This window comes from Dermacentor albipictus, chromosome 6 (assembly GCF_038994185.2).
Source record: "Dermacentor albipictus isolate Rhodes 1998 colony chromosome 6, USDA_Dalb.pri_finalv2, whole genome shotgun sequence".
Lineage (NCBI taxonomy): Eukaryota > Metazoa > Arthropoda > Arachnida > Ixodida > Ixodidae > Dermacentor > Dermacentor albipictus.
Genome location: NC_091826.1, coordinates 111492467 through 111509840, shown reverse-complemented (window position 1 = coordinate 111509840; position 17374 = coordinate 111492467). Strand labels below are relative to the sequence as shown.

Here is a 17374-nt window from a genome sequence, read left to right as displayed (position 1 = left end):
GGGTTAGGTTAGGTTGGCGAACACTGAAAATTCTTAAAGGTTGCCTGTGGCAGCAAGTTGAAGTTCAAATACAATGTATCTGTGTTAACTATATCTTATACATAATTGCAATATGATTCGACACGAAACAGACCTATTAATATCAACATAAAAATTCGGCAACTCAAGAAATAATCACTCACAAAGCAGTGGCATAGTTTCCACACGTTACCGAATAAGAGTACTTGCGAAGTACTCGGCGCCACTTGCTTTACTTTCTTGAAGTCATATTTCTTGTCAAACCGAACCGCCCCTAAAATGGCTCGGACTGATCGCACGAACTGGTAGAATTCCTGGCACGTTTGCTGCCTTTACTAATATTTCGGCCTTGGCAGCTCCACGCTGCATCGACTTCGTTCACACCTCCAAGCTCCCGTCAAGAGTGAAAAAAAAAGTCGCCCCTCGAAAGCATTAGTCACTGGAAATTTGGAATGCTCAGCACAATTGACAGCGCAATGCTGTTTTGTTTGGAAAAGCAGCACCTTTGAGCAAGCTGCTCCCCTTGCCCCCTAAACAATGCGTGTGTTTTTTTTTTTTTTTTCGCTGCCACTAGCTGCCTGATTGCTGGCTGCAGACAGCACAATTCATAATACCCGTTCGCCCATGTTGATTGCCGATGTCAAATGGGACGCCGCAACAACGTTCGCAAGGTAGCCGAACGTTAGTTCGCGCTGCAAATCCAAGCACTGAAGTTCTAAAGACGCGACGGTGCGCGCGAGTTCAACCGGGGGCTCACATCGGGGGAACGGCGAGACGGCGCGTGCAGCCGCCGCCAGAAGCTTTCGTCCCCGCCGTGAACCGCGCGGCTAACCGACTTTTTCGGAAGCTTGGAGTGCTTGCAGTTAACACGTCCTCAAACGGGGTGGCTAGATGCAGATTAATTCAAGGTGCTGCCGAACAATGATAAAGTGTGAAATGCGGGACATTTTCGAATATATTCGTATCTCGCGCGGGACAACAGCCCTCAATGGCGGACAGTCCCACGAGTCGCGGAACGGGTGGCCACCCTACAACGAGCACCAAAATGTTCGCGCAGCATGCCTCTCAATGCCCGAAACGCAAACTGCGATGGATGGTGGTCGAACTCACCGAATGAGGAACACGACGAACCCTACGGATCAAGCTGCTAGCAGATGCGAGGCCACTGTGGTCGCGTTCAAACCTTGCGAGCTTACGCAGGCTTGCGCGCTTGCGGTTCAAACTGTTCAAACCGCCTTGGCTAGTGACGTCATAGTGTTTCTGTAACCTGAGCGTGAATTCCATTACACAGTCAATTCTCGTTGATGCCACTAAATAGACTGCGATTTTTTAAATTATATAAAAGAAACAGGTTCTGAACAAAACATTCCTGTGCAAGTTTTGGTTTCGGAATTATCTGGAAAGAATTTACGAATTCAAAGGCCATCTTTTGGCTTGCGCTTGCTATGCTGGCGACTTTGCGTCTATTTTAGACTTATTATACCGCCTGACATAGTAAATTCACTCTTCTACAAGCGGTCCTACAAATGATTTCACAGCTAGCGTGGCAAGAAAGCGGACCGTCTCCTCGTTGCACGGCGAGTGCCTGTGAAAAGTGATGCACACGAATGGAAAGCGTAAATTAATTTATTACAACACTGTTGCAGTTACAGACAACGACAAAAGCATAGTAATTAAGCGCAGCGACTGACTTGCGCTCCCAGCGGTTACCGGCGTTTTCGGGAATGCGCGTATAATTTTTTTTATACAACGTGTTAGTGCCTTAGCTCGTCACTAGGAAAACAGAAATCGGAGCGCATAAACGAAGCGGGAGAGAAGCGCCTTGTCGGCATTATTTCTATCGTGCCACGTCTCCGTGCCGATGCTTGATGACTACACTTTCCCCGCCCAGTAATTAACTATAGTTTGATTTCACGTCAACGATTGCGCCCAGCAACAAGCTGGTGATGATAGAGGCGCACGTCCCAAGGTAAGCGAACAACCTTCGCTGGCCAGCACACTTTCTTTCAGTGCACATGCGTGGCTTGAAGCTTACTGAAGCTGAGGTAGTCGCATGAATAGAGCAAGCTTCTTCAGAGAGATCCAAATTAGTTCATAAATAATTTGAAGTAGGAATATACACCGCTGAATATTTCCGGCAAAGTATTCCTTTTTAAGATTCTTTATTGTACTGCTGTTCGGAGAATAAGAAGACGTTTAAGAAGGTTCTGTGCAGTACGTAAATGGAAAAAAAAATCTGCGACGATTACGATACTCCCGAATGCTTTCGAAAACACGTATACAGGAGCGCTCGCATAGATGTTTTCATTTCGCGATATATTGACTGGCGCGTGCAACCTGCCTCGTGCAGCACGCTGCAAACGGAGTAACGTGTGGCGCGACTGCCTCGCTAATAGGCAAATCCCAAGAGGCAGGGCGTGGGTTACGCATGGGCGCGATTCACAGAAGCCGCCGCAGATAGACCTCCGCTCATGCGGCGCTTTGTTTCCATAAATGGTATCAGTGACGCCATCGGTGAATAGCCGACGCGCGAGTCTCTGGCGCCATCTCGTAGCCATCGTCGCCGCAAGAGCCCGTCTTGCGCGGTACTTCACTTTTCTTCTCCCGCTTTCGCCATACCCACCTCCTCCGCTTTCATCCTCGCGCTCCCTGTATCGCCGTCCTTCATCGACGCTCTGCGTTCGCTCTTTCATCCTTCGCTGCGCTCGTTCGCCCGGTTACGAGTATGCTGACGCTCGCAGCAGGAACGGGCGCCTATGAGCTGCGCTGTAAAAAAAATGGCTGTGGCTTAGGTAAGGTTAAGGCCAGGATGCGAAGCATACTAGCCTTTATTTTAGTTGTTGAACCACTGTTTAGCCTGGTGAACTGCTGTTGCTTTGCTATATTTGGTTCGGCTAGACGAAGAAACAACTCATGCATTACTGCTTCGCCTTCAAGAGTGGAACGCGACAGCGTTCCCGTCGACCCGCCAAGGGGTGTAAGACAATGGGCTACAGGGCAGCGACTACGCGCCCCGCATTGGACGCGGTGAGCGTCGAGCAAAGCAGCGTTCGGCGCGGCAACGAAATGTGCGCCTGAGCAAGAGACGCACGCCTTAGAAACAGCTCGTTTCTAAGGCAACACCGCATTCACTAGAGGCGCTTTTGTACCGCTTTGAAGCATCGTACTCGTGGCTCAGTGGTAGCGTCTCCGTCCCACACTCCGGAGACCCTGGTTCGATTCCCACCCAGCCCGTCTTGCAAGAGTTGAGCCAAAGCCACTTCTCCTCTGTAGTGACGTCACGGTGTCACGTGGTTTCAAGGCGACACCGCCGCGCCTGAGGAGCTGGGTTGAGCTCTCGTAATATGCTTCGCATAAAAAATGGCTGTGGTTTAGCTAAGGTTAAGCCCAGGATGCGAAGCATACTAGCCTTTATTTTAACGCGACAGCGTTAAGGAGCTCGTGTCGCAGAAAAGCCGGTGTCGTCGGCTCAGGCGTGCGGCGTTTGCTCAGGCGCACATTTCGTTGTCGCGCCGAACGCTGTGTTGCTCGACGCTCACCGCGTCCGATGCGGGGCGCGTAGTCGCTGCGCTGTAGCAAAGCCACCTAGAAACAGTCTCTGTAGCACGCCGCAACCTTCGCTTCTCATTCCAGCGAGCAGCTCTGTCTCCAGGAGGCATCTCACCTCGTGAGCGTTTAGCAGAGGCAAGCGCAGCTGCTTATATACCGCCGCGATGCCGCGAGCGACGGCATAGAAACAAGAGGGGACACTCTTCAAAAACTGGCAACAGGAACACGTCACGCCTAGTTTCAACATCCGTTGGTTGACGCGAGCATCAGAAAAAAAGAATGTGAAATAAACTTCCAGACAACGTTTTACTTTTTTTATTCCTTCCCACTAAAAGTGAAAAAGTTTTGCGCGTAAATGAACTTATAGTTTGCAACTTTTTGTTGCGTTGCCTAGCAACAAGCTAGCGGCACGCCAGACGCGCGTGCATACGTCATGCGCCCGACAAGCCGCAGGAGTGATCGAGGATGGTCGTACGTGCGAAGCTCGCGTGCTCGGCGACCCGTTTGTTTTGGATACAGCCCATTTTATTGGGCTCCCGGCCTTCTCTATGCTTCTCTTGCGTGTCGTCTGCATTTCGACACGGCACTGCTGCACTACTGGACTACGGCAAGGTGAGAAATTGTGTTTGAGTGTGCGGCTCATTTTAATCACATTTAGGCTTAGTTCGAGTGGCGCAGTTAGCGAAAAACAGCACCGCCGTCCTGGCGCAGTTAATATTGAGTTAATGCCTCGTTCTGGGAGATGTTTGCGACACTTTCTATGAGCCCCAACATTACTGTAACTTATTTCGGTAGTTTTTAGGCACGCTTGCCGCGCCCGGCTTATTGACGCAGTAAGCGAAAACCGGCTCGGCTGTGTGACGCATTTGCGCGTGCATATGCGTGTACTACGTCGTACGACAGACAAGTGGCGCATTCTGTGGCCCACAGCATTCTTGTAACTAACGTCGTTATATTTGGGGTAGTTTAGTAGCATGGTTGCCGCGCCCGGCTAATTGACGCAGTTAGCGAAAAGCAGCTCGGCTGTGTGCCGCCGTTAGTTTCGCGTGTACTCAATCTTACTGGTAGAAGTTCGTGAGGCATTCTAGGACCCGAAAAAGTATCGTAATTTATTTGGTAACTTTTTGGGATATCTCGAGGCTTGCTCGCTGCGCCTGGGGTTGTGAAGCTGTTAGCAAAAAAGCAAGCCGGCCATAGTGAGTTAGTTTTGCGTGTACTGAATTTTAGTGGTACAAGTTTGTGACGCATTTTATAGCCCTGCAACAACATATACCTTATTTCGGTACTCGCGGTTCTCGAAAACGCGACGAGCGATTGCGGAGAGTGATAACACGGGAGTGTTGCATGCGTCGGCAGGACGCGTAAAAGATAACACGGAGGAGCTCAAGAACATGACATTTATGTATTCTGAGCGACTGAAAACAGGTTTTGCACCCACAAGTCTGACTTGAGTGCGATTAGAAGGCATTCTGCGAGCGTGTAACATGGTCTGGCTGAGCCTGTGTTGTAGCCACCTCTATGTACTTGGCGTACCATCGTGTCGACTGAGGCCAAGTTGTTTGGGAAACGCGCAGTCATCAGCGTATTTGTGCACTTAAAGTGCAGGAAATAATGCCCGGGAAAGGAGGGGTGCTTGAAAATCGGATGCTCAGATTTTATGGCATTGTTTGGGAGGAGTCTTTGCTGCGAAATGTACCTAAAAGTGAATTTATCTGTAATGCCACTCATTCACCACTTACGCACGTTTCGCCTCTACACGCAATACTCCTGCTAGGTCAATATACCGAAATGATACATGCTTGTAATTTACTTTCTTTCAGCTGATGGAATCCGGTGGAGCATCGTACGGCAACGACTGCTGCTTACCTGGTGCCACAACTTTGGATGAATGCAGAAGAAGCCCGGAACGAGCATTTATATAGAGCAAAATAAACATTTCATCATTTCAGAAGACGTCTTTCGTTTTCTTTATGAAATAGCAGCTGACAGATTCGGCGCAGTCTTGTAAAGGTCAATCGCAATCATTTCTACTTAATAATGAAACGATTCCACGCCAAGGCCACGCGAGGTTCAGCAGAAGCGAAAAAAATGAATGCCGCGCCGAGCAGCGGAGCCGGCGCGGCCTGTATACGAACTGGTGTTCAAAACGCGCGCGCCCAAAACCGAAACCGGAAGGAGTCAACAACATCCGCTTGGTGCGCTACAGTCAATTCGGCCGCTGGGTTCTATGGGAGTGTCCGCTCTTGTTGAAATTTCTTTCTCTATGGCGACGGCGCGAGTTGGAGCCCCGTTTCTCCTCTGTCGTGACGTCACGGTGTCACGTGGTATTGAAGGCGACACCGCCGCGCCTGAGGAGCTGGGTTGAGCTCTAGTAATATGCTTCGCATAAAACTAAAACTACAGGAATGGTGATAATCGTCTACTAAAGCTTAAGCACTGTTTGGCTCGACCCTGGCTTCGTATTTGCATAGTGTTGCTTACTTGCCTTTCCTAGCTTATGCACGTCTATCCGTGGCCTTTCCGGTGGCAAAGAATGCTTAGGCGTAAGTAGAGAGATTCCGCCGCCGCATCCAAGCCCTTCAGTGCAATTGTGCCAATTGAACCGGAACGCCGGGCATGAGCGTGCCTCGACGGAGCAGACCGCTCGAAAGCGAACACCAGTTGCCGCAGTAGCGCGTGGGGCATTGCGTGAGCGGAGAGTGCATCGCCGCGATGCCATGTCACCCTCGCGGTAGATCACGCAAGCCCGTGTTATGAGCGCGTTCCTTGACTACGCAAGCTCTCGCCTGCGTTCTGAATGCGTCTCGGTAAGGCCCAGTGAAAACGCGCTCTCTTGCCCGCGAGTTGTTCGTAACTCGAAAACGCTCAGCAATGCTCAAATGAACATTGCCCGCCTCCCCTCTCTATTCGCAACTTTCACGTACGGTGGCGCCGTCGTGCGGCGGCGGCCGGAAGCAATCGAAAGATTATACTCGCCGCTGGCTGCCGCCCGTTCGGCTAGCGTATTGGTGTTGAGTACGCTTTTCCTTCACTTTTGGTTGATGTTTTAACGCGTTCAAAGCTCCCATGGGATCCTGAAGGACACTTAACATGTTCAGAATGAGCAAACATAGGAGTAACCGTATTTGCTGCGTGCCGCAATGGGTGTCGAGCGGTAGTTATGCGGTAGGCGATGTGAGCCTTCACTCATTCCTACCCGCTGCGTTCATGAGGAAGAAATTGATTATTATGCTGCGGATTGGCAAAGCTGTCACAGAAGCTATGAAGGTTTGCAGTGCGCACTTCATGCCGGAGGACTTTTTTCGAATACGACAGATGAGTGACGATTCCGAGCACTTGAAATCGCGAATAGACGCACCTCCATAAAGATGCAGGCATAGCTCTACATTACGTGCAGGGAAAGAAATAATGCGCAATCTTAACTCAAATGTGTTGTAGTATGATTGATGCTTGCGTTCTTGCCACACATGCCTTTGCGGCTACGTTGGAGCGCAAACATTCTCCGTGAAGTCTTGTACCTGCTTCAAAATTTCTTGTTCTCGTTCACGCATTCGTGCTCTGCAACGCCGGCTTGACATTCCACTATTTTCGAACAGAAAGATGAGTTTCTCACTTGTGTATCGAAGCAGAGTGACGCAGGCGTAGAGGAACCTGGAATTCGTACATCGTCTGCGACTTCGATGCGCAGCTGCAACGTGTTTACAGGCGCGCATGACTGCACTCGTGAGGTAACAAATCTTAGTCCAACAAACGTTAAACTACTGTGCAGTGTTCGCGTAGCGAACCCTGAGCTGATCTGCGCGTATATTATTTTGTAAAGATAACTGGAAGAATGAAGCGAGCATTGCCGCGGACCGGTAAATATCGGCTATGTATCGCTTGATCTGTCTATAGGCAAGACGCGGTAGGACTCGCGCAGGCTGTAAAACTACCGCAAGACTAGCTTGAGCAGCACGCATAAAGCGCAATAACTAAATTACAAGGGTGAACGGTTATCGTATATATAGCTCGCAAAAGCGGTCAGATATGGTTTTTTGTTTAGTTCTCGTGTTAAACATCCAGCTTTGTGAACACAGCCAGGGATAACTAGACAAGAAATTTTCGCACACAAAACGCTTTAGGGTTGCTTTTCCCGCCGTCGATGTGATGGACTTCGGTCGCGCGACACCAGGAAGGTTTCTTTTTTCTCGACATGGCGGCTTATTCAAGCGGTCTAAGTAACAACTTGCAGAGAGCACCACACCGTGTAGAAGTTCATGTTACCCGTTCAAAGAGGTCAGATTAATAGAATAACAAATAGAAAGCATGGTCACTTCTCTTAATAACACCGTCGCGGAGTTTGTATGCAAAGTCCTTCAACAGTCACGGATGTCGACGTGCATACTTTTATGCCGCACTACACAAGATGACCAGCGTTTAGGACTTCCTCGCCTTAAGACAGGCTTCGAATCCTGCGTTCTGCTCGCTCAATATGAGCCATTACGCAGGCTAACGACAGCGGGTGTGTAAATTGAAGAGACATTTCAACATGACGACGCGAAACAACATGTCACTGAGCAAGACGACCGCAGCACTGCACCGACTGCTCTAGTTCTTAATCTCTCGGACAGCCATGTTGGATTTAAGGTGGCGCCCCCTATAGGCCGTGAAAGTTGCGAATAAACTGCAAGTAGGGCCACACTCAAATTTCAAGTTAGCCTGCCCCAAATTCAAGTTGTCCCACCCAAATTTAAGATGGCCCGTACTCATATTTTAGTTCCCCCACCCTCAAAATAAGTAGGCCCATCCCCAAATTTCAAGTTGACCAATCTCCAAAATTCAAGTCGGTCCTTCCCCAAATTTCAAGTCGGTCCACGCACAAATTTAGGTTGGCCCGCCCACAAGTTTAAAGCTGGCCTAACCCCAACCGTAACTAACTTGACCCATGCCCAGATTTCAAGTTGGCCCACCCACAAATCTTCGTGCCACTTCTCGCGCGTTCGTCGTCGTCTTCTTCCACAGCTGGCTGGCTCTATCTTGAAAGCGATCGCCTTACGCGAAGGAAGGATGGACGGGCAGTTTTCTCGTTGGGTGGCCATAGAAATGGTTACACATTTAAAATATTTTGAGTATCTCCAAGCGACGGCAAACAGCATTACATTTGTTCTCTCGAACTACGTAGTATTTGCATATTTTTAAACTCTGGCTAAAGTTATGGGACACCGTGTATATCACTCGCCGCGGTGGTTTAGCGGATATCGTGTTCCACTGCTAAGCACGAGGTCACTGGACCAAATTCCGGGCATGGTGACCGCATTTCGATGGCGACGAAATGCAAATACGCCCGTGTCCCGTGCACTGGGGGCACGTTAAAGGTCCGCTGGTGGCTAAAATTAATCCGGAGTGCCCCATTACGGCGTGCCACATAATCAAATCGCGGTTCTGGCGCGTAAAACACGTAAAACCCCAGAATTCAATTCAGTGTACATATATCCTCCCCATTTTGTGCGTCGTAAGCTTCTCACTCGAAGGCCACCTCCCCCCACAAATAAAATTAAAAAAAAATATGAGGGGCATGCCTCATAATTAAGATGTGTGCGTAATCAGGTGACTCAGCGAACACTTTCAAACATTTTTTTAAAGTTGTCAGTGGCAGATGACACAATTCTAGTTCATGAGCTGGTCTATTCGAAGAGGTAGACATGCAAAAAAAAAAAATTGAAATGTATAGTTGACTAATTAACAGAAATGCACAAATTAAGTATTTAACTAATTGCTTTATGGCTAAATACAGAAGATAACCTTTACTAAAACAGACCAGAGCCATTAATGAGGGAAGCACTGCTGAAAACAAACGAAGGAAGACGATGAGGGGGGAAATTGGCGTCGCGCGCGCTGACCGTTTCTTCAGCGACCTCGCGCCACGTTCTTGACCGTGTTTCACCGCACGTGCTCATGTTCTCTGGGTCGCCTGTTGCTGCTAGTGTTCTTGTAAAGCCCCTCATCTGCCACGTCTATTACGACCATTTTGTTCTGTGAATTGCCTGCCAGGACGGGTACAATGAGCGACGAACAGTGTGATGTGGACATCAAGGCTGCCAGGAGGGCACACCACAGAGACGTGGAACGACGAAGAAGGCACGTGGTCAATCAGACTTTCAAAAGCTTGCGTGACGCAGTGCCAGGTCTACAGCTGCAGAAGGCATCGCGGGCTCGGATCCTCGAGAGGACGACCGACTACATCGAGTCCATGCGGCGGAAGAACAGGGAGCGTCTGCATTCCATCAAAGAACTCAGGCGTGAGAAGGAGCTCCTCGACGAACAAATCGAGGCTTTGGCGAAACTCAAGATGACCAGGCGTGCTGCCATCTCGGCTGCCTCCACGCCCAGCCCATTGGACCTGGAGCGCGACTCTGATGGGAGCTCTGATTCCACCGCCGAGCCTTGCGGCTCGTCCGACCCAGATGCTCCCTGAGCTTCCATTTAGAGAATCGACCAATAGTAATAAAACAGTCATTGTAGAATCATCTGTGTCCACCACGCCATTCTTGGGACAAAAGATGTCCTATACGTGACACATACAAAGGCTGAACAAGCCTCTGCAGATGCAGCCGCGGAGGCAGCATGACATGGTTTATGGCGGTTGAAAGCCAAACTGGAGAATGGCGTAGAACATGGGACAGGAGATGCTTTGGGGTGAAGGGTATGCGCGCCCAGTTCTGTGCACGAAATGTATAACGAATACTTATTTCCTTGAATTAAGAGTTGCATATTTTGTCAGGTCGCTGCAGCAATAGAATTAACGTCGAACGAGAGAGAACTTTATTCAATGTCCTGCAGTTTAGGGACAACAGCCCAAGCCTAAACGGTGACCAGTCGCCCTTGAGCCCTGGCGGTGACCTTGTCCAGCTGGACGGCCCTGAGTTTTGACTTCCGGAGCGGAGCTAAGCAGCACGGTCTCCTACTGCTCGTCATCAGTTATTATGCGGCCCTGTCGGCTCGTCTGAGGGCAGGACCATAGAATGTGTGGCAGGTCCGCCCATTCTTTACATAATCTGCACTTGTCGGAATACTGGACTGGGTAGTAGTGGCTATAAGCCACCGGGTTCGGAAACGTATTAATTTGAAGGAGGCGCCAGGCCACCGCTTGTTGCTTAGCAAGTGGTGGGTGCGCGGGAGATATACCGGGCCCTTCTCAACCTGTAATGAGTCCTGATCTCCGTGCGGTGTCCTCTCGACCCTAGTGGACCGCGTCGGTGGCTCGAGCCGTGGCGTGAGCCGTCTCGTTGCCAGGGAGGGAGGAATGAGCGTGCGGCCGGGTGATATGGAGTGCCCGCTGCTCGCGAAAGTTAACCAGGATCCGTTGTGCTTCCTGCGAGATGCGCCCCCTCGCGAAGTTACGTACGGCGGCTTTGGAGTCGCTGTTTATGTATTTGGCGTGAGTGGAACCTATTGCTAAGGCAATGGCCGATTTCTCGGCCACTTTGGCGTTGTCGATTCGAATCAAGTCGCTTGCTTTGGGGTCACCATGCGCGTCTACTGCTACGATGGACATGCTGCGGTGGGCTATAGTACTCTGCCGCGTCTACGTAGGCCGCGCTCTGAGTCTCCGAATCTTTTCCCCTATACCTTTAACACGTTCTACCCTCCTTTCCTTTTTTGTGGTGTTCTGGATGCATGCTTCTAGGTGCAGGGGACATCTTAAGGTGCTTTCGTAGGTCGCGGCAGTGTATGTTTACCTTTGTACCGTACTGTGATGCGTATGTGAATTATGCCGCGTTTGTTGAGCGTGCATCTGCCTGTAGCTCCCTGTGTGCAAGCATTTCGTATCATGCTCTCTTTTGGGCTTCCATGAGTTATTCGAGTTTGTGTACACCTAGGGTTAGGATTTTATCGCTCGCCGCGCGTGCGGGAAGTCCTACAGTTTATCTGTATGCCCGTCTAATGACGCCTTCGATTCAGCCTGAGCCCCATCACACCTGTGCGGCCTGACACCGCAGCTCCATGTGTGCATCTGGCATACATGGCTTTCTCTCCACTTCCTTGGCATTCGGACTCCCCTTTCTTAACGACCGGACCACTCCGTGGGCCGGACTAAATCGGTGCTCCTGCGTGTTGTGCACACGTCGACCGCCCAGTTCTTGCCCTGTATGTGTGTGTGACGGGCTGTGCGAGTGAGCAAGCGTGTGTGCGTGTGTACCTGTGTGAGCGTGTCTTCTACATCATGCAAATTCCTGCTCTAGATGGCTGGCTATCAGCCGCTCTAGCATACACGCCTCAGCCTTTTCTTTAGTTTTGCGAGCTGTCTAGAGGGCCATGTTACCACTGAGATTATTATTATTATTATTATTATTATTATTATTATTATTATTATTATTATTATTATTATTATTATTATTACAATGATTTCTAAGACTACATTGAATGTGTTCAAGCCAGCATGACACGCTATTTAATATATTTCTCGAGCTTCGTGCGCTATCACTCTAGCTAAAGAGAGCGCGAAAGTGCCACGTCTTCTTGGTGGAAATGATGACGTTGTCTCTAACACTGCTGATGCCTATGCAGAACATTTCTGTTATGTACATGGTGCAAAAGATACTTCAAGCAACCTTCCTTCTCAGTGTGGCACGGTGTGTACGCTATCAGTCAATAAAGACCTTGTTTTCAAGTGTATGAAAATGAAACGCCTAATGCCTTCCCTCTCTTGTGGTGCTGATGGTGCTCTTCACGCACTGCTTAAGATATATGGAAACGTACTTGTTCCTGTTCTCACAAGCATCTTCAGTACTTCCTTAAAGTATAGTACATTTTCTCGTACTTGGAAGGTAGCATGGATAGTGCCCATGCACAAATCGGGTGCTAGAAGTGCAGCTGCTAACAACCGGCCTGTATCTATCCTCTGCGCTGCGCTATAAGTGTTTCAGTTGGTTTTGCATTCCATGTTTTCTGCTAGTGCTAAGCACATTTTAATAGGTAAAGAGCATGGCTTTGTATGCCGATGACTTAAAGCTATTTAAGATTGTCAACAGTGCTCACAACAGCATTGACATCGAAAAAGACATATTTCCACTCTGAAAGTGGTGCAGAAACAATAAGGCATTCTTAAACAACCCCAAAGCTATGGCATTATAAGTTAAACGTGGAAAACACGCCATGTGCAATTTTCACACACCCTTCGGGATGCTGCATTGCCCAGGATCGATTAAATTAAAAATCTTAGTGTGTGCTTCGACAAAACGCTAAGCTTCTCTTCACACATTAAATATGCATAATGTGCCATTCACGCTCTCATCGTATTGTGACGGAGGCGAGATGTAGGTGAAGGATATATTTACATAATATTTACAAAGAGAGCTAGGGTAAGAGAAGATGTCTGATCCGACCCACGTGCAAGCGTCCTCATCATCGTCTTCATTGCTCTGCTAAGCCTCGGGTTCATCCATGCATCGATCGCTTTGTAACGTCACCCTCCGGTGGCGGAAGCGCCATCCTGGCGCTTGCTATAAAGGTGAGGGGCTTCAGCCGGGACACGTGAACATCACTTGGTAGCGAGAAGGTCGAAGAAGCAGGGCCAAGGGATATAATCTCGTAATGACGTCACCGAATTGTCGCAGCACCTTGTAGGGCAGTTTGTGGGAGTAGCATCTCTGAGAGGCCAATGCGGCAGCATAGCGACCATAGGGGTACCAAAGAGCCCGGCGTGAAGTGTACACTTCTTTGTCGGCTGTCGCAACGGGACTTTTGCGAAGCCCACAGTCCGTCGTGAGCAAGTTGACGAGCTGCACGGGCTCGACTAACGACGTCACTGGCGTATTCAGTAGGCGATTGAGGAGCCTACGGAAGGAGAGTCTCGAATGGCAATGAGGGATGTCGGCCAAACAGTAAATAAAACGGGGAATATCCAGTGGTGTCATGGCGTGACGAATTATACGCAAAGGCAACAAATGGTAGCGTGCTGTCCTAGTCACGGCGATCGGGTGAAACATACATGGGCAGCATCTGAGTTAGCGTTCGGTTCAGGCGCTCGATCAGTCCATTTGCCTGTGGATGATAAGCGGTGGTGAGCTTATGTTCAGTGGAACAGACACGAAGGATGTCATCTACCATTCGGGAGAGGAAGTACCTCCTGCGAGCAGTGAGGAACTGCCAAAGGGCGCCATGGTGTAGAATTACGTCGTTGAGGAGAAAGTCAGCGACGTCTGTAGAACAGCTTGTCGGCAATGCCCTGATGATTGCGAAGCGCGTGGCGTAGTCTGTCGCGACCGCAACCCATTTATTTCCCGAGATGGACATAGGGATAGGGCCTAGAAGGTCAATGCCGACGCGGAAGAATGGCTCTACAGGGATATCAGTAGGTTGGAGCTGGCCTGCAAGCAGCACTGGAAGACGCTTGCGGCATTGGCAGCGTTCACAAGCAGCGACGTAGTGGCGCACAGAACGACACACGCCAGGCCAGAAAAACTGACGCCGGATGCGGGCGTATGTACGCGAGACACCTAGGTGACTGGAAGTTGGTACGTCATGAAGCTGGTGACTGACGCTCGAGGTAGGACAAGCAAAAGCTCTGGGCCTCCTGAGCTGAGATTACGACGATACAGAACGTTGTCGTGTAACTCAAACAGGCGAACAGAATCGTATAGTGATGGAGCGGTTAGACGGTCGATGATGAGCCCTAAAGACGCGTCTCGTCGCTGTTCGTTGGGTATATCATCCGAAGCGAGGATGGATAGTACACGGGTGTCTGAGTCAGGGTCTATGATGTCGGGAGCATCGACAGGGTGGCATGATACGCAATCTGCGTATTGGTGCATCGTCCAGATTTGCGGTGCAGAACAAACGAGTATTTTTGGAGCCGTAGTTCCCAGCGGCCGAGACGTCCAGACGGATCCTTGAGCGACGAGAGCTAGCAGAGGGCATGATGGTCTGTAATCACAGAAAAAGTTCGGCCAAACAAGTAATGTCTAAATTTGGTGACAGCACCCACACTAAATCCAGACACTCGCGTTCAGTGATGGAAAAGTTCCGTTCGGACGATGAAAGAAGACGAATAGCGCGGACGATGACATGTTCCTTGCTGTGCTGTTTTTGGCCAAGGACAGCCCCAACTGCATGAGGGGTCAAAATTGGCCAGTATTAGTGGTGTAATGACTAGACTGATGATGGCAGAAAACAAAGCTGTTTTATGCGGATCCTCCTTCGGAGCTGTTCTAGATGTTCTTTTGTGAGCGCTACAGGTGTTTCAATTGGTTTTTGCTTGTTTTATCAGAACCAACTTTTTCGCATTTCTTTCATAGACCAACGAACATAATTATATTTCTAATAAAGATATTTCGATGATACCTTGCACACCTAATTCTTACATAGTTTACTGTGCGATGAGCCACCGAAAATGAAACCATACGACCATATCAGTTTTTTGATATGGCATAGTCATGCAGGTGTTAGCAAAGCTATCTTGTAGACTGATGACGGCGCAGGCAACGGGCGCAAGCGCTGATGTCGATATGTGGCGCACTTCTGTTACTTCAAAGGTAAAACGAAACTGTTGCTGCAGGAGTGCATGCATTAATCAAACGTGTTTTTTACATAGAATTTCATACAATAATTACTATAGGGAACTCTGTCGCTAGTACCTACGGCAGCTGCAATGGAAGCAATTGTATTAGCATGGGAAGTACATGGATTTGCCTAAACTTCGTCCTTCTGGCTTCAAACTGCTTCGTGACTTTGTAAACTTGTCATTTTCAACAATTTACTGCGTAATAAATAATTTCATAAACATTATTAAAATTGTCCAAGGGCAGGATTCGAACACAGGACATTAGAACAGAAGCCTGATATCGAAACCATTACGCCACGGACGCTTTCTTTTTCTTTGTTACCTTCATTACACCACCACGCAAACGCGTACAAAGCAGGCCACTTGGTGCAGAAAAATATTATTACATCCTTTGGAGAGACTGTACTGATTTAAAAGGCCCTCAAAGAGACTATCAAAGACACCAAACTGTCAAGCTCCTGAAAGCACTCTGGCGGTTCAATCATGCTTAAGGGCATCACACGCCTGTAACTAAGACTTTCACTTAGGTGTTCCCTCGCAGACCTTTCATCTACGCGGGCCCTCCTGACATCCATACGCGTTTTCCGCACGCTGCTCATACACAAAAGCATTACCATGTCAGCCAGCACTCTCCCTGTGTCTGCGCATGGTAAGAATCGAATACCGAAAGGGCTTATAGGCAGTTCTTTGAATCTTCAGAGTTCGTTTGAGAACATCCCACAAGAAAACCGAGTCATGGCACTCCAAGAGGATGCGCTCAATAGTTTCAGCTTTCTTACATATGATGCAGTTAACAGGCCATAGAACAAAGAAGCCCTCGCTTTGTCATGGCTTCACAATGTGAATGCCAGAATGCAATTGAAGAAAGAACGTTTTCGCTGAAGATATAACCGGCATTTTTTACGCGTTTCAGTAGATTGCGTTCAGGTTATTGGTAGATTGGTTCAGGTAGGTTGCGTTCCGTTTGGGCAAATTCAAAATAAACAACAACATGCCAATTATTGTAAAACTTTCACATTTCAAAGTAAAAGAACAAATTTTTTCACAGGGTAGGAAACTCAAGGGCACTGAATATAGAATTTCAGAAGATTACTCTCCTAACACTCTAACAGCTAGAAGGCGTTTAGTCGAATTCGCCAAGACACAACAGAAACCATTCAAGCTCCGACATGACAAGCTAACTATTGGAAACAAAGCTTACACGTTTGACCGCAATGCCCAAAAGGTTGTCCCTCGTGCTTTAAATGCCTAGGCCCCAGCAATGCTAACTCCAAGAAAAATTGTTTTTCGTTTGTTTTTACTAACATTAGGAGCATTTTTCCGAAGCTTGACGCTCTCGGTAATCTTGCCGACACAACAGAGTCTGACCTAATTGTTATTACTGAAACTTGGCTTAACTCTACAATAGAATACTCTGAAATATTGCCATTTTTCCCTAATTTCAATATCTTCAGGCATGATCGAACTACCAAACGTGGTGGCGGCGTATTCATTGGCGCTTATAAGGACCTTCAATGTACTGAAATTAGGACATCGTCCTCCCTAGAAATTCTGTTCGTCCTGTGTAATGCCTCTTACCCACCCACAATAATCGCAGTCTGCTATCGCCCCCCTGGTAATGATCCTAACTTTGTTGCAGAATTCCACGAAACATTGCGTTCGGTAACTGAATTGCATCACTACTCTCCGATGTTACTGCTTGGTGATTTTAACTTCCCCGCCATAAACTGGACTAACCTAACATCAGCAACTTCGCAACAAAGTACCGAAAGCGATTTTGTTAACTCCTGCCTAACCTTTGGATTAACGCAACTTGTCACTGAACCTACACGTCAAGGTTGTAATTCTTCTCACATACTCGACCTCATTTTTGCTTCTGATCCTGACAAAGTTTATGCAATGACGCATTTGCCTGGTCTTTGTGATCATTCTATAATCCATGCATCGTACTCCTGTCAGCTTACACAACCTACAAAGATAACCAAAGTGATCAAACTGTATAATTACTCGGCAATTAACTCGGAACTCACACATTTTGCTGCTTCATTCCACACCAGTTTTTTGACGCGTTCTGTCGAAACTAACTGGCTGCTTTTTAAAAACAAAATGCTCGATGTGTTCGCGAGATACGTACCCGTTATCACCCTAACCGAAAAACAGTCATCCCCATGGTTTAATATCACACTAAAGCGTCTTAACAATAAAAAGAAAAGGCTTTTTCGCTCCGCTAAACAATTTAACAACGCAGGCGCATGGAATAAGTAT

The 17374-nt window shown here is 48.4% G+C and overlaps 1 protein-coding gene and 1 pseudogene across 1 annotated transcript in view; one reads left to right on the top strand and one right to left on the bottom strand.

Moving 5' to 3' along the window:
- Nucleotides 1-1285, bottom strand: part of LOC135913306 (double-strand-break repair protein rad21 homolog) — a 101399-nt gene extending 100114 nt beyond the window's left edge. Inside the window, exon 1 of the mRNA XM_065445897.1 lies at nucleotides 1129-1285. The gene's annotated coding sequence lies outside the window, so the exon portion shown is untranslated. The remainder of the gene's footprint in view (nucleotides 1-1128) is intronic.
- Nucleotides 1286-9607: 8322 nt separating this feature from the next.
- LOC135913293 (protein max pseudogene) lies at nucleotides 9608-10021 on the top strand (annotated as a pseudogene).
- The last annotated feature ends 7353 nt before the right edge of the window (nucleotides 10022-17374 follow it).